This window comes from Canis lupus, chromosome X (genome assembly GCF_048164855.1).
Source record: "Canis lupus baileyi chromosome X, mCanLup2.hap1, whole genome shotgun sequence".
In the NCBI taxonomy this organism is placed as follows: domain Eukaryota; kingdom Metazoa; phylum Chordata; class Mammalia; order Carnivora; family Canidae; genus Canis; species Canis lupus.
Window position 1 is genome coordinate 94,371,059 of NC_132876.1, and position 18,756 is coordinate 94,389,814.

The following is an 18,756-nucleotide window of genomic DNA, read 5'->3' on the forward strand; positions in this document are numbered from 1 at the left end:
CTATTTGTGAGAGAGTGTACCATATTGAACTTGTTCCCAAAGAGAAAATTAAAGTGCTTCTGTTATTGGAATAGTTGGGTTGCTGGGACTATGCTCCATTTTTTTTTTTTCATATTCTTCCTTTCAGAGAGTAGAAGGGGGCTTTGACATCAAGCTCCCAGAAATAAAAGGCTGCCTACTCATTGAGTTCTTCAACCTGTCTATAGCAGTGAAATGCCTGATCTTTTGTTATGAAATCCATAGAAGTAAAATTTCTCACAGAAAGTTCAACGAAACTATGGTTCCAGGAAATGTACAATGGATGGCAATGTTCAAAATAAACCACTGTGTTGCCTGTTCTGGGTTCTCCTTGTTGAGCATCCATGAAGATGAGCAATCTCTAAGCCTAGTACATTCCAGTTGCTCCTCAGTTAGATTCTTAGCACTATAATCTTTTTTTAAATTTATTTTTTATTGGTGTTCAATTTGCCAACATATAGAATAACACCCAGTGCTCATCCCATCAAGTGCCCCCCTCAGAGCCCGTCACCCAGTCACCCCCACCCCCCGCCCACCTCCCCTTCCACCACCCCCTAGTTCGTTTCCCAGAGTTAGGAGTCTCTCATGTTCTGTCTCACTTTCTGATATTTCCCACTCATCTTTTCTCCTTTACCCTTTATTCTCTTTCACTATCCTTTATATTCCCCAAATAAATGAGACCATACAATGTTTGTCCTTCTCCAATTGACTTATTTCACTCAGCATAATACCCTCCAGTTCCATCCACGTTGAAGCAAATGGTGGGTATTTGTCATTTCTAATGGCTGAGTAATATTCCATTGTATACATAGACCATATCTTCTTTATTTATTCGTCTTTCGATGGACACCGAGGCTCCTTCCACATTTTGGCTATTGTGGACATTTAGCACTGTAATCTTTTGATGCCCTTTGTTCTTCAGAGCTCTGTAAGGATGAATATGTGCTTTGCTTCAGCCATATGAGATTACACATAGACTTGCACCAAAAGTCATGCATGCAGGAACTAAGATGTCCTGCAACCTATAGTTGCAGTTCTCCCCATATCACAGTATACAGTGAGTATGGTTTTAATATACCACAATGATGATAAGACTATGGAATAAATCCAAATTAGTGGGCTGAGAAGAATAAGACCTCTAAACTCTTAATGTATCCTCAACCTTCTCAACTGTGAGCTTCCCTGCTTAATCTACTTTAAGTTCCCTGGAACGGTCCTAAAGGTGCCAGACACTTGCAAATGTGACAACAGGGATTATAACAAGGGTGAACAGTGTTTGAATGATGTCTCAGAGACCCAGAATGAGGGGCAGCTGAGTGGCTCAGTTGGTTGAATGTCTGACTCCTGATTTTGGCTCATATCATGATCTCAGGGTTGTGGGATTGAGCCCCATATTGGACTCTGCACTTGGCAGGGAGTCTTCTTGAATTATCCGTCTCCCTCTGCCCCTCCCCCTACTCTTTTTTTCTCTCTCTAAAATAAATAACTAAATAACTAACTAACTAAATAAATAAATCTTTTAAAAAAGAGACAGAGGGCTCAAAATGAGCTTCCAAATTGTATTAACCCAAGCAATTTCAGCTATGTGACTCACACAGGGCCTGGCTTATTGAAGAGGGGACACCAGGACAGGTCAACATTCAAGGTCCATGTTTTCAATGATGGCTGTGCTTCCTGACAGTAACTTGCAGGAGAGCAGGAGCCTTCCCAGTTTCCCACAGCATCCTCAGTGCCTAGAATAGAGCAGGCACTTGGAAAATACTGGGTGAATGAATGAATTGTAGGACTATTGGCCAAGAATCCTGCGGGCATGCTGGGATTCAGCCTAGAGTCAGTATTTCCTGGTTGGGAGATCCAGGCCCATTTCTTAACCTAACCTGTCCAAGCTCAGTTTTTTTCACAGAAACATAGTGGAAATGTCAAACACTATCTCACAGATGGGGGCTGCCAGCAGGTGCAAAATGCTTTCTATGGTGGCAGCATTGGGACAAGGGGGGCAAAGGGGACATCACCAAATATACTCAGTCAGCATCCCTGACATTAAAAGGGTCTACAGGGATGCCTGGGTGGCTCAGTGGTTGAGTGTCTGCTTTCAGCTCAGGGTGTGATCCTGGGGTCCTGGGATCAAGTCCCACATCAGGCTGCCCGCAGGGAGCCTACTTCTCCCTCGGCCTGTGTCTCTGCCTCTCTCTCTGTGTCTCTCATGAACAATAAATAAAATCTTAAAAAAAAAAAAAAAAGTAAAAACTAGAACCCTAAGCATGTGCCAGTTCCACAGAATCCCAGTAGAACAGGAAGGGGCAGGCAGTTGTCAGGTGTGGATCATTCTCAGGCAAAAAATTCATGGTATTCAAAAGAGTTTCCTTCAAATGAGACATAGATCATCTATAGGCAGAGTTGAGCATAAGCTTTACTAGATTTCTTAGTGTGTTCTGAATAGAAGATATACATGGCAGTCTTTTAAGGGCAAGTCTCATTGTCGTCTCATAGCTATACAGAAGAAGGGATTTTGCCTACCATTATGGAACAGAGTGACCTAAAACTCATTATCACAATAATAAATAGTTTCTTTCTTTTTGTATTTATAAATCAATTCTACTTTTCCTTAGACAACAATATAATAATTTCACCTTAATTTAAAATTCAAAACTATCTTAATATGTCACAGATTTCATTAGTGTTTAGCAAGTTTATACTTTAAGTTTCATGTCAAGTCAATTATATCTATCTTTAGTAATATCTTTTTAAAGTTTTATTTATTTATTTTAGAGAGAAAGAGAGATTGAAATAGTGTGTGCGTGCATATGAGCAGTGTGGGGGCCAGACGGAGAGGGAGACAAGCAGACTCCTCGCTGAGCTGGGAGCCCCACATGGGGCTTGATCCCAGGACTCTGAGATCATGACCCTAGCCAAAATCAAGAGTCAGATCCTCAACTGGCAACCCAGATGCCCCTTTAGAAATATTTTAACTTCTCAAAATAACAGTTCATTAAAATTTGAGTTGTTCTATATAGTCAGCTATATTAATTCTTAGTTTTATTTATAAACAATTCTATATAAATGACTCTCTCTTAACAGCATATATTCCATAATACTTATCTGTGAGACCTCCAAAAAGAAAACTATTGCCATTTCATCTTTTGGCCAAGGGAATTGATCTTCAATAATGTTGTTAAATGAATGGCTGAATAAGTGAATGGCTTGGACTGTCAATTAATTCTCTGAGTTTAAAACATACAAATCTTTCTCCATTTACTTCAAATGGGATTACAAAGTTGCTTGGGTGGCTCCGTAGGTTAAGCATCCGCCTTTCACTCAGGTCATGGTTCCAGTGTCCTCAGATTGAGCCCTGTATCATCAGGCTTTCTACTCACCGGGGAGACTGCTTCTCATTCTGCTGCTCTTCCTGTTTGTGCTCTCTCATTCGCTCTCAAATAGTCTTAAAAAAATAGAGAAATAAAGTCCCAAAAAATTCACTTAAAATTTTAATAACACATTTATAGTTTCGGGTCTCACCTTCAGGTCCTTAACCCATTTTATGTTTATTTTTGTATATGGTGAGGGAATGGTTCAGTTTCTTTCTTTTGCATTTGCTGTTCAGTTGTAGAGACTGGTATTCCTCCCCCTCCCCCCACTGGATATTCTTTCCTGCTTTGTTGAAGATTAGTTGAGCATATAATTGTGAGTACATTTCTGGGTTTTCTGTTCTATTCCATTGATCTATGTATCTATTTTTGTGTCAGTATCAGACTGTTTTTGATTACTATAGCCTTGTAATATAACATGAAGCCTGCAGTTGTGATGGCTCCAGTTTTGCTTTGCCTTTTTAAGATTGCTTTGGCTATTCTGAGTCTTTTGGTGTTCCATAAAAATGTTAGGATTGTCTGTTCTAGCTCTGTGAAAAATGCTGGTGGTATTTTGATAAGGATTACATTAAATATATAGATTGCTTTGGGCAGTATAGACAATTTTAACAATATTTGTTCTTCCAATCCATGAGCATGGAATATCTTTCCCTTTGTTTGTGTCATCTTCAATTTCTTTCATTAGTGTTTGATATTTTCAGAGTACAGGTCTTTCACCTCTTTGATTAAGTTTATTCTTAGGTATCTTATTGTTTTTGGTGCAATTGTAAATGAGATTGCTTCCTTAATTTCTTTTTCTGCTGCTTCATTATTGGTATATAAAAATGCAACAGATTTCTGTACATTGATTTTGTGTCGTAGGACTTTTGAATTTGTTTACCAGTTCTAGCAGGTTTTTGGTAGTCTTTAGGGATTTCTATATATAGTATCATGTCATCTGCAAATAGTGAAAGTTTTACTTCTTCCTTCTTACTCATTTGGATGCCTTTTATTTCTTTTTGTTGTCTGATTACTGTGGTTAGTAATTCTAGTATTATGTTGAATAAAAGTGCTGAGGGTGGACATCTCTGTCTTATTCCTGACCATGGACAAGCTCTTAGTATTTCCCCATTGAGGATGATACTAGCTGTGGGTTTTTCATATATGGCCTTTATTACGTTGAGGTATATTCCCTCTACATCTACTTTGTTGAGGGTTTTTATTATGCATGGATGTTGTGCTTTGTCAAATGCTTTTTCTGCATCTATTGAAATAATCATATAGTTCTTATCCTGTCTTTTGTTAATGTGATGTATCATGTTGATTGAATAGATAAAGAAGATATAGATTATAGATAGATGATAGATAGATAGATAGATAGATAGATAATGGAATATTACTCAGTCATAACAAAGAATGAAATCTTGCCATTTGCAAGGACATGGATGGAGCTAGAGAGTATTATGCTAAGTGAAATAAGTCTGTCAGAGAAAAAAACACCATATGATTCATTCATATGTGGAACTTAAGAAACAAAACAAATGAGCAAAAGGAAAAAAAAAGAGAGGGAGAGAGAGAGAAGCAAACCAAGAAACAGACTTGTTAACTATAGAGAACAAATTGATGCTTTCCAGAGGGGAGGTGGGTGGAGTGACAGGTGAAACAAGTGATGGGAATTAAGGAGTGAACTTGTGATGAGCACTGACTGATATATGTAATCATTGAATCACTATATTACATACCTAAAATCAATATAACATAGTATGTTAACTAACTAGAATTTTAATAAAAACTTAAAAAAGAAAAAAATGTTAAAAGCACATTTAAAAAGCTTCAGGTAACAAGGATCAAGACAAAAATAAAAACAAAACAAGCAAAAACCACCTGAAGATGAGGAATCCCAAATTGGCAGCTGGTAAGCTGAGTTTGGCTCATATTTGTTTGGCTGGCTCAAACATTGAAATTTTCATTTAATTTGAGTATTCAGTCAGAGCATCTACTTTCTAATTTGCCATTTCCCCATAAATCACCTCTTTTGCTTATGCTAGATCTAATTCTAACATCTTTCTTGTCTATTTGGCCACTTAGCATTTGAATCTGTGATCCCACGACTCTAGGAAAATCATGTGAACAGAGTACCCTGTAACTTAAAATTTGTAGCCCTCACTCTTTCATACTTAAAAATTATATTATGGTTAACATAAATCATCAATGAAAATTTAACAAAAGCAAATTTAGCACAAAAAAACCCTTAGAATCCATATATACTGGCTATAGTGTACATTCTAGGAATAGCCCTAGAGAAGACATTACATTCTTATTATTATGCAGCAATTTGGAAGGAACTATAAGAATAAAGAAAGGTAATTTTGAATAGTTCAAAATCATTAGTCACATTGTTTATATGTTATCACTTGTATGTAATAATATTAGTGTATCAATATTTATATTAAATCTGGCTTATTTCTTCTTGATCACAAAAATAAAACAACAAAGCACCAGGAGTCTCTTGAGTAAGTACTCAAAAAATACAGGCTTGGTCTAGATCATAAATAAATTACTCATAAATTATATATTGTTCTCCTCTGATATGTTTTTGCCATCAATATTCCTCCTTTCCTTTACAGCCACCCTGAGCCTTAAGTCTAGCACAAATTCTATAACCAAGTTCACTGTCAAAGCAAGAGCTCACCTTTCTCAAAGTACACTTATTGTCTTTATGATATATACTCTTTAACAAAGACAGGTCTTGGGCAGCCCTGGTGGCTCAGTGGTTTAGCACCGCCTTCAGCCCAGAGCATTATCCTGGAGACTCCGGATCAAGCCCCAAGTCAGGCTCCCTGAATGGAGCCTGCTTCTCCCTCTGCCTCTGCGTCTCTCTGTGTGTCTCTCACGAATAAATAAATAAAAGTCTTTAAAAAGAAAAAAAAAAAAAAAAAAGACAGGTCTGCAAATTTCAGTACCAGTGTTTAGCACCCAAATTCAGTACACAATTTAGATTAATGTGATGTAATACGTTGCTTATTTACAGTGTAAAATATCATCCAATAATTGATATACATGTAGCTGAACCTCTCCTCAATTGTATTATAAATACCTTATTAGTAAGGATACTCTCCTTTTAGTACTTTGCAGTACTTGGGACAGTGTTAGATAGTGCAGTACACGTATTACTGATAATCTTTTTTTTTTTTAAGTTTATCTTCCTGAGATTGAGTCAATGTATCTTGAATTTCCAGAATCTGAGGAGTGTAGATTTTCTTGCAGATATCAAAATATCCTAGAAGGCTCAGTTCTGTTATGTATAAAATAAACGTAGGCTTCTTCAACTTTTTTTTTTAAGATTTTATTTTTAAGTAATCTCTGCACCCAAGGTGGGGCTTAAGCTCACAGCCCTGAGATCAAGAGTCACATGTTCTACTGACTGAGCCAGCCAGGTGCCCTAATCTTCTTCAATTCTGAGATATTAAAGAGCATAAAAGACTGCAAATAAATAGAGTAAAATAAAAGGTAATTATCTTAATTTTGAGTTCCAAAATGTGAAAGAGAACATCATGTATTTAGACTTTATATTTGGGGAAAGATCCACCAAGAGATTGAGTTTGATTTTTTCTTTAGTCAAATTTTTACTTAATTAGTCAAGGATAACACAAAGCTGTTCATATAACCAGTGGAATCACCTTTATCGACATGAGAGATGCTTAATGTCCCCTGCTCTAATGTTTTCAATGTTGAAGTATATAATCATTGCCTTGGAGGAAATCATTGTACTGATGAACACCTTTGATTAAAGGATTCCTTCCTTGATTTGAAACTTATACTCCTTAACATCTACCCATCAGATATTTTCTTATTAGCAGTACAGAGTGAGTTCCCTTTCTTTTACTAATGACAATTTTGTGAATATATAAAAACAACTAGTTCTCACCTCTCCACAGCTGTCCAAAATCTTTCTTATGTAGGTTAGACATTTTCATTTTCTTTAGTCATTACTCATATTATACCTCCATGCATATGCTTCTCTAGACATAATCTAGTACAAAGCAGTTCTATCAAAAATGGCACGCTGGAGATAAATTCATCCCTCCAAGTGTGAGTTGGGGAGGTTAAAAGTGCTATTTTTTGTTCAGTTGTTTGTTCAATTCAATTAAACAATGACAGAGCACATATCATGCATAAAACATTGGGAGACAGACAAAAAAAAACTTCAGATTTCTAAGAATTTACAATCTAGTGGGAAATACAGGTAAATGTAAAAGTAAATAAATACAAAATATAATTTTGTAAATGTAATAAATGTACTAATTAACACAGTACATGTACCAGATTCCAAGGAAAGAGCCAAAGGGAAAAGAAGAAAAATTTGCACTAAGTGCTTTCATCATAGAAAGTTGGTTCTTCTACAGAATCTACCTTCTACAACCATTTTTCATGTCAAGAAAATCTCTTGAAATACATAAGAATGAAGAAAATGAATTTAAAATGAAAGAGAACACCACCTTAAGATAGGTTTAAAGTTTGAAATGGCCCATCAATGAACATTTTTATTTTAAAGGTGTACCAAAAGTTGACACAAACCTTCCCAAATTCACTGTTCTGTAGTAGAAATAGACCTTTTGAGATGAGCTGCAAAGAGCCACCAACGTCTTAGTACAGTATGGATGGATCAAGAGGGCATCAAAACCTCAGATCTTGATGTTTTGGTGCCAAAACAAACTTAAAACTTCAGGACATCCTTAAAAAGCCATCACTAATTGTTGAGAAGCCTTTTGTTTTTCCTTCTATATCGATTCTAGCATTCCCACAAATACAAAAGAAATTATCCCCACAATGCCAAGGGTTTTGTTGTAATATATGTAAATTAAAGTTAAAATTAAACAAGCAGGATGAAAAAAAATGTTTTTTATTCCTCTACAGAACACAAATTTAGTGACTGCCAGTGACATAGCACACTTTTCTGGGCAGTTGTGGTATACAACAGTTCACTAAACAAATATCTTCTCACAAATCGCCCTGTTGGAGACAAAGAGTAAACAAAGAAATATATTACTTTCAGGAGGTAAATGCTATCTACCAAGAAAGTTGAAGAAAACTTAAGATTTGGAGCATGACTGATAGAAGTATGAGAGGTAAAAAAATAAAAAATAATAAAAAAATTAAGTTGATAAAGCAGAACCTCCTTGGTACCAGTCTAGCAGACCTGAAGTAATTAAGGGAGGCAGCCTCTAATATCTAAAGAAAAGCAACAAAGAAAGCACATAGGCCATTGGGGTGTATGTCTGCCATATTTGCAAAAGAGCAAAGAGGCCTGTGCTAAAGGAGAGACATGAGTGAATGGGCTTCAGTGGAGATGTTGCAAACCAGGGAAGGGGACAAAACTGACCAGGAAAGTCATGAAGACCATCCTGAGAATGTTATTTTTTATTTTGCCAGTAGAAGTGCAACATGAGTAGGTTTACATTTTAGAAGAATCACTTTGGCAGCTTTGGAAAGTAGATTGGCCTTATTTAAATTATAAAATAGAGTTCAAGCTATAATAGAGTCTATAGTAATAGTAATAACAATAATGATGCCATACATATAGAGAGCACTTAGTATATACCAGCTCATATGCTAACATTTTACATAATTATTTCACTTAGTTTTCATTAATGCTATGTATCTTATAAAACAAATTGAGGCTTCAGGTGTTTTAGGTAACCAGCTACAGTCAGCCAGCTTATTAGAGTCTGGATTTTCAGACTGGTGACCTGATCCCAGAGACAATTCTCTCTGGATGCACAGAACATCTTGGGCAACTTTTATTTTTAAAAAAAGATTTCGGGATCCCTGGGTGGCGCAGCGGTTTGGCGCCTGCCTTTGGCCCAGGGAGCGATCCTGGAGACCGGGAATCGAATCCCACGTCGGGCTCCCGGTGCATGGAGCCTGCTTCTCCTTCTGCCTATGTCTCTGCCTCTCTCTCTCTCTGTGTGTGTGTGACTATCATAAATAAATTTAAAATAAATAAAAAAATAAATAAATAAATAAATAAATAAATAAATAAATAAATATTTCATGGGCAGCCCTGGTGGCTCAGCGGTTTAGCGCCACCTTCAGCCCAGGGTGTGATCCTAGACACCCAGGATCCAGTCCCACATCAGGCTCCCTGCGGAGCCTGCTTCTCCTTCTGCCTGTGTCTCTGCCTCTCTCTCTCTTTGCCTCTCATGAATAAATAAATAAAATCTCTTTAAAAATAATAAATAAATAAATAAATAAATAAATAAATAAATAAATAAAGATTTCATTTATTTATTTGAGAGAGAGAGAGAGCATGAGCTGGGGGAGGGGGAAGGAGAAGCAGGCTCCCCACTGAGCAGGATCCCAGGACCCTGAGGTCATGACCTAAGCCAAGGGCAGATGCTTAACCACCTGAGCCACCGTGGAGCCCCTCCTGGGCAACTTTCAAAACATGTCCCCACCTACCCCTTTGCAGAGATTCATATTTAATTGTTTGGGGCTAGGGCCTGGATACATTATTTTAAGTTCTCCAGGGCACTCTAACTTGCAGCCACAATTGAGGGTTACTGTGCAATAACGGCTACATGCAATGCCTAAGATTACACAGCAGAATACTTTGTTTCAAATATATTATTTAGTAAGAAAAAAAAAACAAAGACAAAAAACACCTGATCTATCTTTCCAGGGGGAAAAAAAGCCTTCAGTGCAAACCTCAACTTTTTCTATGACAAATATTGATACTGAGTAAGTAGTGACAGCTGTGTACACATTTCAAAAGAAAGCAATTTAAGCACATCATCTGTCCTCCATTCCCACCAGGACCTTGGTCACCCTCAGAAAGGCAACGACTATTCTAACACTACTGCTCTCCGCGGGCCTGTCACCGACCTTTGCTCATACTTCATATCAGACATCTGTTGCCTTGCTGCAAAAGCCAAAGTCTTCTCCTTGGCTCCATTAGTCAGTGGCAATTTGAGCTCCACATTCAGTATTTAAAGGAACTTGCATTCCAAATACAGAACTGGGTTTTCCTTACTAAACACTAGGGGAAGCAAAAACATTCATGACTGTGATGATCATTTATGTTCTTGTCCTTGTTATCCAGGATGGCCCTGGGAGATATGCAACATGAAACTGCAGTTATAAACTTCATTAAGCAGGGTAAAATAAATGGGTAACATATCTGTTTGCTCTAATTCAGTGATTGAAGAAGAATTAAAGAAAAGGCATTTTACTGATAATATCAAATATGTCTTCTGATCAAATGGTTCTCTCAAAGAAACATTAACACGCTCAAAACATTAGTGACCATTATGCTTATGCATTAGAAGGCACAGGAAATAGAAACAAATGAACTGAAACGTACCATGTCAAAGAAACTAACAAGTCAATAAAAACAAATCTGGACTTAGATAAGGAGAGACTTGGGGCACCTGGGTGGCTCAGTGGTTGCGTGTCTGCTTTCTGCTCAGGGCATGATCCCAGAGTCCTGGGATTGAGTCCTGCATTGGCCTCCCCTCAGGGAGCCTGCTTCTCCCTCTGCTTGTGTCTCTGCCTCTCTCTCTGTGTCTCTCATGAATAAATAAATACAATCTTAAAAAAAAAAAAAGAAGGTAAGGAGAAACTTTATTCAAAACAGTATTAAGGAAAAAAAAAAAAACAGTATTAAGGGCACCTGGATGGCTCAGTGGTTGAGCATCTGCCTTCAGCTCAAGCCATGATCCCGTATCAGGCTCCCCACAGGGAGCCTGCTTCCCCCTCTGCCTATGTGTCTTCCTCTGTCTCTGGATCTCTCACAAATAAATTAAAAAACAAACAAACCAAAAACCAGTATTGAAATAGGGAGAATGCTCTGATCTTAGGATTTGAACATATCTCAAAATCAAATTTAAAAGCACTTTTCTTGGGCATCTGGGTGGCTCAGTGGTTGAATCTCTGCCTCTCTTTATGTGTCTCTCATGAATAAATAAAATCTTTAAAAATAAATAAATAAATAAATAAATAAATAAATAAATAAATAAATAAAAACACTTTTCTTTTAAATGAAGAGATAAGCAGGGCTAGTAGGAACTCTTGAAGGGAAATTGGGCAAATGAGAGAGTGAGCAGACTACAAGATCAGAGCTGTTTCTCAGTGTGGTCAGCTAACTGTCAGGATGACATGCTAAGTTGTGGGAGGATGTTCTGCATTTTAATGTTTAATCAAACTTGAGGGCAAGCCAAAATTAAGGAGTCTGTGGGGCAGAGAAAATCCTGACTAAAGGTTAGTTGAGCTAAGGGAAGTGTATATAGTGGGCAATAGTGAATACTTGGTCACAACTTTACCACTTAATACTTGATTCTTTAGTGATTATTGATGAAGAAAATAGAACACAGACTTCCAGGTCATATTGTAATACATAGATTATGAAAGTATAGTGGTTTCCAAATCATTTGAGAAATAGAATGTTCTGCTGAGTAAATGTTTTACATATCAAATTTTGATATTAATTTCAAGATTGAAAATTAAACTTTTAAAAGAGCACCATAATCAACATTTTTAGTTGGTAATATGTTGCTCTATTACATACATGCTGATATAATAAAGTGGAAAGTGTGCTTTCCAAAATCCAATTGTTTACTGTAATAGTTTACTGTGAGGATAGTTAGGTGACTATCTGAAGAATAGCATTATAAATGAAATGTAACATATATATATTTCTAACTTCTTCTGGAATACTGATTAGTTAAGTAGATTTAAAGAATTTATTGGAAGGAAGATGGAAGGTAAGGGAATCATACTTGTTCTTCACACAATGTATATTAATTCTGCAATATATAACATAGTGACAAAAACTTAAGTTCATAAAAATTGTGTTGTCATAAAACAAAATTGTTTCCATACTCCATATGAGAGCAGCTCACAGAACTCAGAGGAACAGTTTGCTTACTAGATCACTGTTTATTATAAAAGGATAGACCTCAGGAACAGCCAGATGGAAGAGTTGTATAGGGCGAGGTAGGGGGAAAGGGTGGGGAGCTTCCATAACACGCTCCCAAAATCTCTATGTGTCCACCAATCCAGTTCTCCAAACCCCATTCTTTTTTTTTTTTTTTTATGGAGGTTACAGTACATAGGCAAGATCTTTCAACTTCCAGTCCCTCTCCCTTCCCCTGAGGTCAAGGGTCGAGGAGGGGACCAAAAGTTTCAAACCTTTAATAAGTGGTTGATTCTCTTGGCAAAAAGACTCCATCCTTAGGTGCTTTTCTAAAACCACCTCATTAACATAAACCCAGTTGTGGTGGAAAAGGGCTTGTCATGAATAAGAAGACACCTATTCACCTTTACGGCTCTGAAGTAATTTCCAGAACTAAAGACAAAGGACCAAATATTATTGACAAAAGATGCTTTTGCTGCTCTTACAGATCCAAAAGTTCCAAAGGTATTGGGAGCTGTGATTCAGAAATGGTGGGCAAAGACCAAATATATATGAGAAATACATTTTGATCATCCCAATGACCAAATATATATATTTCTTACGTTAAGAAAAAAAGAAATAACAGACTGAAGATGGAGTCGCTTGCCGCCTAGGACAGCAAACCAAAAAATAAGTGCAGTTTTAGTCTCTCTCAGTGCAATTTTAAACCAGTCAGCCCTGGTCAACACTACTGAGGTAATCTGCCTGATAAAACCCCCTGCCTTCCCTTTTGGGAAGGTAAACTTAACTGAAATAATTCTATCTTTTCTTTTGCTAATAAGCTCCTTGTTCCATCTTGTTTCTGTCTATAAAATCCCTCCATTTTGTACAGCTACTCTAGGTGCCTATTTACTATTGGGATGCCGTCCGAGTCATAAATCATTGAATAATGCCAATTAGATCTTTACATTTACTCAGTTAAATTTTGTTTTTTAACACTTATAAATCACAATATTACACAGAGAGATAGTCAAAAGATATATCATACAATAATAATGGATGAACCTTATTTATATGCTAATTGAAACATAGGTACTTGGAAATGGCAGCAAACACACAAACACAGTTAGGAGACAATTAGGGAAATATGAACACTGCCTGGATGTTTGATGATATTAAGGAAAAATTTTAAAAATATTATTAGTAATGGCTGTGTCAAAAAAAAGAGAGAGAGTCTGCTTGTTTTAGAAAAACTGAACTATTTAAGGATAAAATGATGTGATGATTGGGATTTGATTTGAAATAATCATGAAAATGTTTGGCCATGTACTAGTGAACCTGGGAGAAGAAGATAGAGGGATTTATTTTTAGTTTTATCTCTGTAATCATATATATTTTATATTTTCCTTAATAAAAAAATGTTTTTAATTCCTATATCTTAAGAAGCAGAAGGATGGAAAGGATGTGGTGTAGACTACATGAGGCAACACATATCAAAAACCTAACCCTTTGCCTAGCAGTTACCAGTGAAGGGGTTAAGGACTCCCCAGAATGTACCACTCTAGCATGTGGATTATTTTGAGCTACTTAAGGCAATCCAGACCCTGTGGGCTGAAGAGAAACTTCTGCCCCTCCCTTAACTACACAGAAGAATCTAAATTGGGAGTCTTTCCCAGAATAAGTGTTATTAGCAGAGTTAAATTTTATCTGGGCAATAGGGTAAACATCTAATTAGCAAACATCTGCTCCTCCTATCACCCTGTGAAGTATATTTTTTTCCTCTAATGTCCCAGACCCCTACATCTTTCTCCTTAGTTCAAGATAACATATATATCTCATTCTGCCTGACCATCTTTGGAATTTCCATGTCTATGTGGATTTGAGGTCAGATGCTTGGTTCCTGGATCTATGTTTTTTTTTTTTTTTTAAGATTTTATTTATTTATTTAAGAGAGAGAGAGAGAGAGCAGGAGCAGGGGAGGGGAGGAACAGGGAGCCCAAAAGGCTTGATCCCAGGACCCAGAGATCATGACCTGAGAGCCCAAGGCAGATGCTCAACTGACTAAGCCACCCAAGCATCCCCTGGACCTGTTTTAAAGTTTGTTCCTTACTTAATTATGTTTTATGCACCTCCTAACCTCGTGCATGATCAGTCATTAACTTTGCCTTTTTACCTCTATGCTCTGTTTACTCATTGATTATAAAAACCTAATGCAGACTGGATGGTAACTTTTGTCTCAAGGTATCTGATCATACCAGGTCCCAAACAGTGCTTCAACATCTGAAAGAATGTTAACCTCCAGAGAGTCCCAAGCCCTCCACCCCCTGGCCCCCACCCCTGCTTCAAGTTTTCAAGAAATACTTTACTAAGTATTTCTTGAAATAAGCTGTCTCTAGGCTCAACAGAGCAAGAGAGTTTTGAGAATGATCCTCTGCCTTTTTGTTAGGCTGCATTTCTGATAATGAAGTTTTCTTTGCTTTATAAGTGGTGTCTCAGGGTGCTGCAGTCAGTTGAGCGACCGATTCTTGGTTTCGGCTCCGATCATGATCCTGAGATTGAGTCCTGCATCAGGCTCTGTGTGCTCAGCACCGACTCTGCTAAAGACTCTCTCTCCTTCTCCCTCTGCCTCTCTTCCCACCATGTGCGTGCATGTGCAAGCACTCTCTCTCTTTCTCTCTCTCTAAAATAAATAAATAAATATTTTTAAAACAAATAAATAAAAGTGATGTCTCAGACATTGGCTTACTGTGCATCAAGTGTACAGACAAGTTTAAGTTTGTAACAGATTCTCTCTTGGTAGCTATGCTATTAAATCTGTTTTTCTCCTATTATTCTGTCTCATGTCAATTTAATTCTTATTCTGAGGAGCACCTTGGTGGCTCAGTGGTTGAGCATCTGCCTTTGACTCAGGTCATGATCCTGGGGTCCTGGGGGATAGAGTCCCACATCAGGCTCACCGCAGGGATCCTACTTCTCCCTCTGCCTCTCTCTGTGTGTCTCTCATGAATAAATAAAATATTTAAAAAAAAATCTTATTCTGGCTAGAGGGACCTTTGAGGAGACAGGAATTCTTGCTCCTTGACACCAGATCCATCTAAATGCAGTGGGACCATTCTTTGAGAGCAGGGCTTCTCAAATTATCATGAGCATACACATTATCCGAGGATCTTGTGACTCAACTTCTGACACAAAAGATCTAGAGAGATCAAGACTTGAGAGAACCAATGAAAACCAAAGCTAGAAAACGTGGGTTTGGCTCCACAGTGGAGAATCTTGCAACTGAGTGGGTTTGTAACAGGCATGCAGATAACTACTAGAAAACCAAAGGGTATCAGATTTAGCTTTGAAGAAGAAATGTAAGGTGTTTAAGTGCCCCACAACTTTAAAACAATATTAACTGCATGCCTGAGAGATTATTAAGACAGATATATTTAAATAGGCAACCAATTTTTAAATGGATCATGTGTAAAATGTTCCAAAGAATATAAATATCTCAGATAAGAAGTGAAATGGTGGAAAGAGAAAATTAAATAGGAAAACAATGTAGAAATAAATCATTTGTTTGCAAGGTCATGCTGTTCTTAGCTTCATTACCTTCTTCTCAAATTGATATTTGTTTATAATATAATTCATTTGATAGTCTGCTTCCATAGGATAAAGCCTCTTAGAATATCATTAATTAAGATATACAATTGTCTGCAGTTCACTTACTCCAGGAAATAAATAATATTTTATAGAATAAGCATACAGTATATTTTCTAAGCAGCCATGCATTTTGAGGGAACAAAAAACAATTTTTTAGTACTAATTCAGCTGAGTGATCAATGCCAACGATGGAAAATTTTCAGTAGTAATTAGAGGACAAAAATGCATCAACTCAACAAAGCAGAGGCTTGAGAAAACAAGAAATCAGTTTCTTAGTTTTATCCAAATTGTCTTGGCATCCTTATTTTAATTTAAAATTCTGTTATCTTCACTCCCAAATATAGTATTCATAAGCAATTAGACTGAGTGATTATAACATTGTCACAATTTTCAATGTTTTTGTGTGTGGCTGAAGGAAACCTGAGCTGAAGTTTGAGTATTAAGCCATGAGAGTCTATTTAAAAAGAGAAAACTGTTTGCCCAGATATCTTTCTCTAAAATAAATTACAGTGTCCCATCTATTGATTAGCCAATTTTTATTAAGATGTCAAGAAATCACTCCCCATTCAATTCCATTTATTTCTACATCTTACACAGATGGTGTTGTAGTGACCAAGGACAGACTGCCCCAAGATGGGCCAGTTTGGCAAGAATGTTATTTTGAGTTAAAAACAATCCAAACCAAGGAGATTTACCTCCCCTCAACTGCCTTCTTTTACCAGGAAGAGAGCTATTAACAGAGATTCTTTTTTATCTAAGAACCCTGTCTGCATTATGCAGGGCAAACTTTGTTTTCCAATGGTCTCCTCTCACTTTCTTGCTACAGGTCTTTCTCCTCACTATCCTCAGACCCTTACCTCCTGTGAGCTTCATGTTGCCTTGCAGTCTTTGCAATTTCCATGTCTGTGTGGAGTCCCATCAGTATGTACGCTATTAAGTTTGATTTTCTCTTTTTAATCTGTCTCATATCAATTTAATTTTTAGTCCAACTAGAAGGACCTTGAAGGACAGAGGAAATTATTCCTCCCTAACAGTGTATTACCATTTGCCTAAAAATTATTTTATCCAACTTGTTCACTTTGAATATGTTCTCTTATTTATTACGTAACAATAATTATTAATAATTAAATAATTATTTAAAATAATTATTATTTTGCTTATGTCAGAGAATTTATTCAGGAGACTATAATCTGAGTATAATACAGTCTAATGTAATAATTTTTCTCTACTTTTCTTGAAATAAAATCAGACCAATAAAAGAGTGCAAATACAATAAGGAATGTTGTAGATTATGAGATGAATAAGTCCTGGAAAAGTAATGTACAGCATTGTGACTATAGTTTATACCGTGTTGTACCTCTAAAAATTGCTAAGAGAATAGACCTTAAAAGCTCTCTACACACACATACATGTAATTATAATGTAAGATGATAGAGGTGTTATCCTCAGTGTAATCATTTTGCAACATATACGTATAGCAAATCATTATATTGTATACTTTAATGTTATGCCAATTATACACCAGTAAAGCTGGAAAAAAAAGAGAAATTCTTAATTTTGAAGTCGAGAGGTTGTGACCAGAGAAATGAAATTCTCTGAAAGATAACAGATGCTGGTCATTGCAAGCTGTTCTTATAGTCACCTGAACCAGTTCCTTCCTGGTTTTAATTCCAGATTTTCAGTACACATGATTAATTGTAATTATACTTTCCTGGGAAAAGCTAAGAACAGTCACAAAAAATATTTTCTTCATTCTGTCTATCTGGATAATTGTATTCCTCAAATAGCACAGTTGCATGCAACTTTGCAAAAAGACCAACTACAAATGACCCAGAAAGGAAGGACACAAAACTGAATTGGCAGAAAAGGTCTAATCCCAGCTCTGTGACTAATTAGCTGAGAAACCTTGGACATGTCACGGATGCCCTCCAGATACAAATAACCTCAATCTTTTAAAAAGATTTTGACCTAGATAATATCTGTATTGTCTTTTAGATCCTAAATTCAACTTATTTTCTTATCTTGAGTCTAGATCATGTTGGGTTTTGTAAGTTATTTGCTTGAACTGTATAGACAAATTATATGAGTTTGAAGGCTAGATAGGCCAAATGAGAGCTAAACTGAAATTATAAAATGTTAAATAGTATAGCCTAGAAAGAAGTCATTAATCATTCAAGATGATTACTTGACTTTTAAAATTATACGATAACCTGACCAGGGCAGATTAATTGCTGTTATTTTGAAAAAAAATAATTTTCAGTTGAATAACTGGTAATAAGTCAGAGAGATACTCCGGTAGACTCAATGAGGGTTAAAAACTCAAAGATTTGTATGCCTGCACTGAAAATTTCAGTCATTTTAACATAATCTTATCTGTATGCTTGAGAGATTATTCCATAGACATTTTAAAAAGGTAATACATATTTAAATAGAATAACATATAAGTGGATTGCTTAACCAACATAGTGTGCTATATGACATTATCTCAGCAAATACCAGGAAGCTGTGCCTAAACTCTAGAACTGTGGCAACGAAATTAACACTTTTCCTCCCCACTATTACTATGTTTCTTGGAAAAGAGTTTCTGTTCAAAACTTTGCCATCGCTTTGCTCTGCAAGTAAATTGAAATTTGCTTTCCTTCAAGTGTGATTATCACCAAAACCATCATCAAAATTGATCTTTACAAGCAGATTCATCTTAACTGTTTTCCCCTTCCCCTCCCCTCCTTCCTATTCCTTCCCTCAAGTGCAATATTGTCACCTCTTTTTTCACTATTACTTCTCACATCCTTCTTTCTGTTTCTATACTAGTAATCAAATATTTGCCCTAGGGTATTCCTTGCCAGAATCATGTAA

General features: G+C 36.5%; 1 long non-coding RNA gene across 1 annotated transcript in view; it reads right to left on the bottom strand.

The window, feature by feature from the left end:
- Positions 1 to 606: 606 nt before the first annotated feature.
- LOC140627172 (uncharacterized) overlaps positions 607 to 18,756 on the bottom strand; it is an 85,198-nt gene continuing 67,048 nt past the window's right edge. The window contains exons 2-3 of the long non-coding RNA XR_012026049.1: positions 3,393 to 3,457; positions 607 to 944 (exon numbers count right to left, since the gene is read on the bottom strand). This is a non-coding gene — a long non-coding RNA (uncharacterized lncRNA). The remainder of the gene's footprint in view (positions 945 to 3,392; positions 3,458 to 18,756) is intronic.